Raw genomic sequence first — 10,137 nt, 5'->3', positions numbered from 1 at the left:
CATGTATATTATATCTATGTTTTGTCCTATGCCTTTTTATAGTAGTTTAGAATGTAAAATTCTTGTAACAATGCCTGTGTTGTTATAAAATATAGGATGTGAAAATTTAAACATATTTTCAAGACTTATTGATTGGCTTTTTTTTAATTAATAAAACAAGAATACGCCACTTAAAGCAGTCATACTGATAAAAATATGTATAATTTGCTACTTTTTTATATCAGAATGTGGTTTCATGATCTTTCCCATAGTGCACATAGATTACTGGTAAAGTAAAAACATTTTTAAAATCCATAAAATAAATATTTTCTAAAGGATTTTTATTGTCTTGTAAGAGAAATCATTTTTATCAGTCTTCCTTTCAAAATGTTAGTAGATATTCTTGCCCTTTATTCCTTTAGAAAAATCTAAGCATATATGTCAAATTTCTGAAGTCTCTCTTTAGAGTTTTGAGTGAAAAATATTATAGGTATAAATTAATTTGGGGGACTTTGTCGACTTTATAAAATTAAATCCTTTTTATCCACTTCTATGCTGTGCACTTTTAATTCCAAATCTTTTCTGCTTCTGTTTTTAGATTATTCGTACAGCCTCTACACAATTCTATGTTTATTTCTAAGAATTATGATTTTCATATTTGAATTATTCTTTAACTTAATGATCAGTCTACTAGTGTGGGACTGCCAGCATCACTTAGGAGAAACATTAACTGTGGTGAGTGACTTCTTGCTGCTCTGCCAGGGAGCACACTATACAGAGCTGGCGTGTGAGACCACAAATGCTGGACCACAAATTAGGGCCTGCAATTTGGAAAGTTTCCCCTATACGTTCTGATTTGGAGTATTTGTTTGAAGCCACAGTTTGATTGTTTTCCTATGTCTGTGCGTTTTGCTCCTCTATCCCTGTTGTTCTGTTATCCATGGTATTTTTCTCCTACTTGACATTCACATATGCCTCCCATGCCTTGGTTTTGGCTTTTGTAGAAAATACTGACCAACCCTTTGAGATGCCTTCTTGGGACACACAAACAAATGTTTATGCCTCACAGCCTGTTTAAAATCAGAAACCCAAACACAGCCTCCAAATTCTTGGAAATCCAACAATCCATTTTCATGAGCTATAGTCATAAACGTATTTTATTCATAGTTTGTTTAACATGTATTAATAAATAAGGTTTGTTTGTGATTTTCTTTTTTTCTGCCTATAGGTTTTGTTCTCAGATAATACGTGTTTCTTAACACAGACTGCACATATTGCTGTCCTTTTCTGAACTCTGAAACAATTCCTATAGTGTTGACATTAAGCCCTTGGAATTTTGAAATGACGCTTATGAAAAGTCACCTAAATGTACTTTGACACCTGTCCCAATTCTCAGTTCTTTCATTCAAATTGCTGAATATCTGCTTTCTGCCAGAAACTGTACTAGATATATCTGGGTTTCTACTTATTCTTGGTTCGCTTTGGAGTAATTATCTTGTCCCTGAGATTCATCAGTTTCACTGAGATAGTCAAATTAGTTGAAGATGTGCATAATATTCTTTTATAATGTTTTAATCTCTTTTAATTTCAATTTTATAATCGTGTTTTCTCTTTTTCCTTTTTGATTAAATTTGTCGTATTTGTGTACTCTATTACACTTAAAGAATTTGTCCTGAATATCTTAATTCTTCTTTTTTTCCCTGTTTTAAAGTATGTTGACTTCTGATCTCATTATTTACATTTTCTTGTGTCTTTAGACTTTTCTTTTTCTAATTTGTGAATTAACCCATATTAATTCTTTTCTTTAATAATAAGAGTACAGTAATAAATTTATTTTTGATAACATTTTACATTTCTCAAAAGAAACAGACACATTTAAGCAAATAAAAAATTCTTCATACAGAGCCCGTGTGTCTTCTGGCTTTGAATAATAACAATGATCATAATAATTTCAAATGTTACATTCTAAACTACTATAAAAAGGCATAGGAAAAAACATAGATATAATATACATGTATAAATGTAGATAGTATCTAAACTACTTTTAAAAGGCTTAGAACAAAATATATATGTATATATATGCACATATGAATATATATATGTATACATATATATAATATTTTTCCAGAAACAAAGTACAAACAGAAATCACAATCATGATTTTTTTCATGATTGGATGCATTCCCATACATGTTTGTATGTGATGTTTTATGTTTTCATCTTATAAAAAGTCTGTAATTGTGGTTTTTATTACAAACTTAATGTATATTCAGTCATTTTACATTTCTCAAAAGAAACAGACACATTTAAGCAAATGAAAAACTCTTCATACAGAGCCCGTGTGTCTTCTGGCTTTGAATAATAACAATGATCATAATAATTTCAAATATTAAGCACATTATCTGATTAAAATTAAAGTACAGATATTTACTAATGGAATATATCTAACCTGAATTTCATTTTTAAGAATCCTATCCTCTTGCACTGATTTTTTTTTTTTTTTTGAGGAAGATTAGCCCTGAGCTAACTACTGCCAGTCCTCCTCTTTTTGCTGAGGAAGACTGGTCCTGAGCTAACATCCGTGCCCATCTTCCTCTACTTTATATGTGGGATGCCTACTACAGCACGGCTTGCCAAGCACTGCCATGTCCGCACCCGGGATCCGAACCGGCGAAACCAGGGCTGCTGAGAAGCGGAATGTGCGAACTTAACTGCTGCACCACCAAGCTGGCCCCCTGATTTTTTTGTTTTTTTAGTCTAATTATGTAATCTATCATGGGGTTTAGGACATGCTACCCCAAAATAAGACACTTTGGGGTATTGAATATTTTAAGCTGAAGGAGTTTGAGAAAAGAACAGAAGCAGGAAGATCACTCTGACCTGCCCCTCCCCGTCTCCTGAAGCATGTCATGAAACCCTCATGTGAGCGGTGCCCTCCCTATACTGGGAAGAAAGGAGCATCCTTATCTCTGAGGACAAGGAAACGCCTAGAAGAATCTGAACAAACAGGGCTTGCTAAGTTCCTCGTTGACTATATCTACCTCACACTCCTTGACCCATCACATTTCTCCACAACTGTTCATTCTTCATCAGACCTAGCATGAAATACTCAGGTTTAACCATTTCTTTAGGTCTTCATCTTCTCATGAAGGCTGCTGTGTCACGCAAAGCTTCTATTAAGTCAATTTGTGTGCTTTTCTTCTGTTAATCTGTCTGTGTCAGTTTAATTTTCAGACCCAACCACAGACCCTAACAGGGTTGAGGAAAATGTTTTCCTCCCCGACACTATGAAGGCAAAAACTTGAGTTTTCCGCTCATCAAAAAACATGAATTGTTTTTTATTCTTTATTAAATACAAAAAAAGCAGCCTATAGACAATATAGTTACCGACTTCAGGACTCCAAGTAACGTTTAGAAACCTCAGTGCTATATTAGAGCAGTTGCTGTTACAAGTAACAGAAACTGAACTTAAATTGGTTTGAGGAAATAGATGGAGGTTTGGGGTAGGGTCTGCCGGTTGAATGGGTCATGGGCAAATACACCAGGATCACAACACTGTCATCAGGACCTTGTCGCTCTTGTTCTATCTTTTGAATCTGCTTTCTTGTATGTTGCCTTTGCTCTTCTTAAGGCTCTCTCCTCCTGTGGGAAAAGAAGCAATGGCAGCTGTAAGCATACGAGACCTACTAGCTGGCAATTCTGGGAAAGAAACAAAGACTCATCTCCCACGTAAAGCCACCAGAAGGGCTCAGGTCAACCGATTTCTGACTCCGTTCCTGAGGCTGGGAGGATGAAAGGTGCTGCGATTTCAGACCCCAGGCCATGTTCGCACCCCTGTGATCAGGGTGAAGACAGGGCAGCTGCCCTCTACCATTACGTGGGTTCATGCCCAACAGGTAGGAGAGTGTTTCAGAAGGAAAGGGAATGAATGCTGGGACAGGCAAAGGGGACGATATATTCTTAAATCATTTCTTTTGTACTTCTGAGTGTCCTATCATTTCAGTTGTGACATATTTGCCTGGCATTAGTCCACAGCTCTGAGCCCCATGGAGAGCTCCCTGGTCCCGAATTCTCTTTGCTGTTTCTTTATCCAAGTGCTTCAGCTAGATGTCAGCTCAAGCTATGCAGCTTCTCTTTCTCTCTCTCTATCAGGGAGCGGGGGGAATTACATTCAACTCCAGACAGCTTGGGAAAAGTTAGAAGCGAACGACAGGTCTGAATGCTGTCTGATAGTCCATTTTTAATCAGAGGAGAGCAATTTTCCCCTCTCAAAGGAAGACTCTTCACATCAGGTATTTGGCTTTGAGGTGCTTGCTGATTAATTACTTACATTTACATAACATTAATCTCCTTTCTAACAATTTAGCTGGCTTCCAGCCGCTCCCCTCTACCCCATCAGTCTGGCAGAACACTCTTGCTCTTAAAAGGACCAGAAGTACTTTTCCAATGCATGGATTCTGAAAACATACTTAAATGTAACAGAGTCAAGGTCTTATGCAAAGCTATAAATCATTATTTTATTTCCTCCAAGTATATTAGGAAGACATCTGAATGAAATGCTTGATCTACACAATTTGTTCTGAGTTGTGTTCCTTCTGCCTGGAACTCCCTTTCCTGAATTTTTTTCCAGAATCCTATTTATTCATCAAAGCTCAGCTCCAATAGCACTCCTTTCTGAAGACCTCCCAGGCCTCCTGGTCATTAGACATCTTTTATTACAATTCCACATCACCATGTAAAACCACTATTTGGGATTACATTCACTCATTCAACAGACAGTCATTGAGTCCTTCTGATGCTAGACCCTGTGTAGGTGCTGAGGACACAAATATGATTACAAAATAGCCCCTGCTCCCACAGAGCCCACAGTCCAGAGGTGTGTGCCTGGTATAGTGATGCACAAAGAGAGATTCAGCCAGCAGGAGATACATATGCTACATCTTGAGGAATAAGCACAAGTTCCCCATACAAGAAAGGAAAGGGGTTGGCAGTACTGTCCTTAGATAGGGCAGAGGGGACCCCACTCGGTGCCCCATGCTTTCAGGGTCCTGCTGTGGCCTTTCTCCAACTCTGCATCACCCCACGCCCCGAGACTATCCGGACCAAATAGTAAGTACCCAGTACTTAGAGTTCTCTGCCTAAATATCCCCAATCCCCCTTCCAGGCTTGTGCTTGCCTCTTCCCCAAGTCTAGCCTCTTGAAGGCAGAATGTGCTGATAGTGTGTGCACCTCTAGGCCCAGGAGGTGGCTAGAGGTGACTCTGGAGAGTGTGGCTAGAGCTCGGACCTGCAGGCTAAGCTGTCACTACACATGTCCGTGGAGCCCCTTGTTGTAGGGATTGGGGGAGAAGAGGGGTGGGCCGAGGTCCAGGGCCTGGAATAGGGGTTGGCTCTTCTACATGTTGGTTCCAGCACGGTAATCCAAGGAGTCTGAAAATTCTAAATTCAAGCCTGGGCTTCAGGTCATTATGGAGAATATTTGTCAAAGTAGGAAGGCAGAATGCATTTTACATAACAGTTTGTTGGCTTGATTTATAACTTTTAAAGTGTACACGTGTGGTAGGTGTGCCTCCATTTATACTCTTGCCCTGGGCTGCAGAAATGTCAGAATAGGCCTGGGAGTTGGGGAGGCCGTGGAGGCAGCTCTGATCAGGGAGAGAAGAGAGACAGACAGGCCCAGAGGTGTGATTCAGGCAACCCAACCACAAGCAGGCTGGTGTGACCACAAAATGATTCTGAGAATAGTTAGTTATACACACATCCTGTCCTTCTCCACAAGATTATAAGCTCTTGGAAGTCAAATTGCACAGAACATTCATCCTTGTGTTTGACAGAGCATTTTGCACAGACTGAACTCTCAATTCATGGTAGATGAATTCATGCTGAACAAATAAGGTGATATCCATCACTTAGAGGGAAACCACAAATACTCTTCTCACCATTTGCTTACCATTAGGGCAACTGTAGATTAATGGATAGTGAAGTCTTAATTTGCATCAACTGAAGCATAAATGGACCAGTTTTAAGCTATCTTTATTTAATCCCAAGTAACTTGTAATATGCAGAAAAATAGGAAAAACAAAAATGGCCAACATAAAACTGCTATACCTCAATTTGCCTTTCTAAAACATGGGGGCCTGCTGTATTAACCTGGGCCACCAATGACAGGACTGCAGGAACACAGTGAGCACCCTGAGGGGCCGGCATTACATGCAATGGATCACCAACCTGATGGCTGAGCACAACCGACCCTCTGACTTAGCCCCAAGGCCTAAGAATGTTCATTAGTGAATGCAGAATCTTTTTGGGGCAGTTGAGAATGGTTTGCAAATATACATTATTAAATTTTTAATGGTATTTTTTTAAAGGCACAAGGCAGCCAAGAAGGATGAGCTGATGACCTCTGCATTCTGCCCACAGCCCCTCACACAACCTGACCCATTGTCGTAGGAGAGTAAGACATCTCCGAAAGATCCTCATAGATGGACGTACAGCTTTGTTGTCAAAGTGGCTGACAGAAGTCCATTCCTTTGGTGCCCAATAGAAAAGGGGCTTCCTCCCACCTGCCTTTCCAAATGGCCACATCTCACTCACCCCTCCAGTCCCACCACAATGCTCAGGGAGGCCACTCTTGGCCCTCCAACTCTGGGTAGTTGCCCCCTCATCTGCTCCCAGAGTTCCCTATGTTTTTCCCACTGTAGCTTTATTGCACGATATTATAAATGTCTGCTCACTTACCTGTATCTTCCACTAGACTGCAAGCTCTGCGAAGGTAAGGAACTGCGCCCTCACAGCCTCGCTCATGTCTTCCATAGATATTTGTCCATTGGTTGACAGAAGGATTGAATAAATGAATGAATACAGTCCAAGTTGGCAGGTAGGCTTATGGTAGAGCCTAAAGTTTATGTTTCTTTCCTCAAGTGAAAGCTGAGCCAGGAGCCTATGGCAGGTAGAGCCACATTTCAGACAAACGTAGGGAGAAGATAAATTAGGTACAAGTCTGTAAAAGATGAGGGCCTGCTGTGTTAACCTGGGCCAGCATGGGCAAGACTGTAGGAGTGCAGAGTTCTCTGAAAAGGATAAGAATGTTTTTATTGACCCAGCTGTATAAATGATGGCTCTCATCCTGGGAAGAAAAGGCATACCCATACCTATTGAATATCTACTAGGTGATAAGCAGTATGTCAATCATTTATATGAATGATATCATTAGGTCCTCATAACGACTCCACAGAAGCATTTACTTATATCTCCATTTTACCCATGAGGACACTGAGGCCCAGAGAGATTAAACAATTTGCCCAAGGTCACACAGCCAGTGGATTTTGGATCTAGGATTTAAATCCCAGTCTGCTTCTTACCACTTTATCATGCTGCTTCCGGAGGTGGAGGGAGTCATCTTAAAAGCGCCACATGACTTCCAGCACTTGAGAGCCCATTGTCAAATTCAAGGAGGGAGATGATGAGGATTGGAACCAAGTACTGTGGGGAGGTGGGGGGAGAGGAGGAGATAGATTGAAGAGCTATCTGTGAGGTGAGAACTGGACTGGTGAATCTAATACAATGTTTATTCATTTATTCCTTCATTACAGTATTCACTGAGCTATATTATATTCCAGACACTGTGTTTAGTTGGTCCAGGGAATACAAATATGAATAAGACTTGGTCTCTGCATCCAGTGAGCTCAGATTCTAAAGGAAACAGTAAATAAAAACAAATAATGGATGCTACAACATCACCACGCCCGTTAGACTGTATCTTGTTAATATCTCTATCCATTTCTTCTTTTCTACCCTCACTGACAGGTGGTTCACAAACCTCATCATTTCTTACTGTGTTGCTATGGCAGTATCCTACCTGGTCTTCCTATCTTACATATAGCACTAACTAGAGTTTAAAGCCATTTCATGATTTTCCGCCAGGAACTGCTTTTTCAGTTCCTTGGCAACACAAACACAGGTTTAATTGCTTAACTTAAAAGTTTATGCTTGCACATTAAAATAGTAATAGTCATTTATTCAGCATCCATTTTTTGAACACCTGCTATATGTAAGGCTCTTGAGTGGGCACCAAGTAGACCACTGCGAATACAATAGACACGGCCTGTCTTTGAGATTACGTTTAGAGGGATATACGGATGGGCAAATAGGCAAATACAGTAGAGTGTTATAAGTGTGCATGTACAAAACAGTATTATGGGTACTTTGTGGTGGAATATAGGAGGGGCATTTCATCCAACCTAAAGGAGTCAGATGGAAGAAGAGACATTCAAACAAAAAATAAGAGAAATATGTATGTCTGGAGATTCTATACAATACAGAACTCTTTGCCCTACTCAAAAGAATTGTTTTGAATGTATCTTTTAAGGTATAGGGAGCTAGAAACATTAAAGAAAAAATTGGGTTATTTTTCATGGAATTAAAAAAATTAAATTGAAAGAAGGAGACTGTCCCCTCACTTATGACTTTAATCAAAAAACTCAAAGTCTGCATGTCATCTTTAACACTCAGAGGCATGTTATGAGGGCACCAACTAAAGTGTGTCTTTCTAGTCCTTTTCTCCATCATCTTTTATCCTTCCCATTGCTTCTGTCGAAAGAAAGCTCCATTTCCCTGCCCTGGAATTTAGGTTGATAAATTAAAAGATGATTTCCACTGGGAATATTGACAGGCTTCAGGTTTGACTCTGGGGTTTTGAAAGAGGACACTGCTTTTGTTAATGGAAATTCATGAGTACTTGGAACACTGACGCAATGGTTCCTAAGTTTGGGGTCAAAAGGGGCCTATATTTGTTGGCAGGAAGCACTGACTCAAATCAAATCAGCAGTAACCTTAAGACCATCAGAGAAAAAGAAGCTTTTAAAGTGGTGCCATGTCAAAGTTTGAGACACACCTACAAGTGATGTTGCTGCTGGAAACTGCAGGATCTCTCTGTGCTGTTTTGTCAGCTCTGCCTTCCCCATCTGAACTGACCTGCAGACAACCTAAGCCTGATCATGTTCCAGTTCCCTAATGGGACTAATGCCAGGGACTCCAGTTCACTGAGACAGAGCCCTGACTCATGCCTGACCTCCTACAACCTTTGTGGGTTTGGAGGACTGTGTGTAATAGTGAGTTGAGATGAGAAAGTGCAAGGGAGAGATCTGTAAACACACATATTCTCTCTCTCTCTGCAGACTCAAAAACCTAACTCATTTTCATGATCATGAAACCATTCTGGAGAGTGACATTTTATTTTAAATGCATCTTATCAAAAGTGCATTAAACATATGTGGCCTTGTCATCTCACAGCTCTTTCAATGATGTTTCCTGGAATCAACATTCCTCATAATCATGACTATAAAGATAGTATTAAAATACCCTTAAGAAACAACAAAACAAAATAATAATCGCAACCCGAAAGCCCACAATATATTATTTTATGAAGCATTTTATAAGTTTTTAGATTTTTCCCTGCTACCTAATTAGGAAAAAATTGAAAGTGGCCTACCCCGAAACCAACCACCAAAGGCTTGTACTGGACTTGCTCTGGGCTCATGGACTGAATTTGCCCAAAATGGGATGGAGCTCCACTGAGGCAGAAGGCTGAGCTGGCTGGGGCTGATTTAATGAGCACTCATGGGGAAGACCATGGGGGATCAAGACACTGCAGCAACTGTAGCAAAGGCAGGGAGAAAAAGAGAGTCAGACACTGCCTGTTAAAACAGGGATCAAGCAGCATGGCAATGAGACAGGCTTTTCACCCGAGATGAGGGCTGGCCTCACCTTGGCTTAACTGGTAAAGTTTATGTGTGCAGTAACGTTCTTCTGTTTAGGACCCATTTGGCTGTCCAGGGTGGTACTTCTCTTAAGTAGGTAGACATGCAAAATATATATAGTGCTCCAAGTGCTCCAGTCTTATGAGGTTTGTTGTCATGGCATCCTCACAAGCCTCTGATTCTGAGATCTTCCCCTCTACTCTTTCCCACATCAAAACTTTCTTGTCCCGCTGTACTGAGAACAGTGTGATATCAGTGAATGGAAGCTGCACACATTCTGCCGTGCATGTGTGGAAATGTTTAAGAACACTTGTAATAAAGATGCTTCTAAGAAAAAAAAACTTTCTTGCCTAGATGATATTTTTCTCTCAGCTTAGGAAGTCACTTCAGCATGATGGTTG

At 40.1% G+C, this 10,137-nt stretch overlaps 1 long non-coding RNA gene across 1 annotated transcript; it reads right to left on the bottom strand.

Moving 5' to 3' along the window:
• Positions 1-2,037: 2,037 nt before the first annotated feature.
• Positions 2,038-9,678, bottom strand: LOC123286661 (uncharacterized). Its single transcript, XR_006529350.2, has 4 exons — positions 9,469-9,678; positions 7,340-7,460; positions 6,717-6,918; positions 2,038-3,621 (listed from the first exon to the last, which is right to left on the bottom strand). It is a non-coding gene; the product is annotated as an uncharacterized lncRNA (long non-coding RNA).
• Between the last annotated feature and the right edge of the window lie 459 nt (positions 9,679-10,137).

Source organism: Equus asinus, chromosome 6, assembly GCF_041296235.1.
Source record: "Equus asinus isolate D_3611 breed Donkey chromosome 6, EquAss-T2T_v2, whole genome shotgun sequence".
NCBI lineage: Eukaryota > Metazoa > Chordata > Mammalia > Perissodactyla > Equidae > Equus > Equus asinus.
This window is presented reverse-complemented; position numbering and strand designations above follow the sequence as displayed.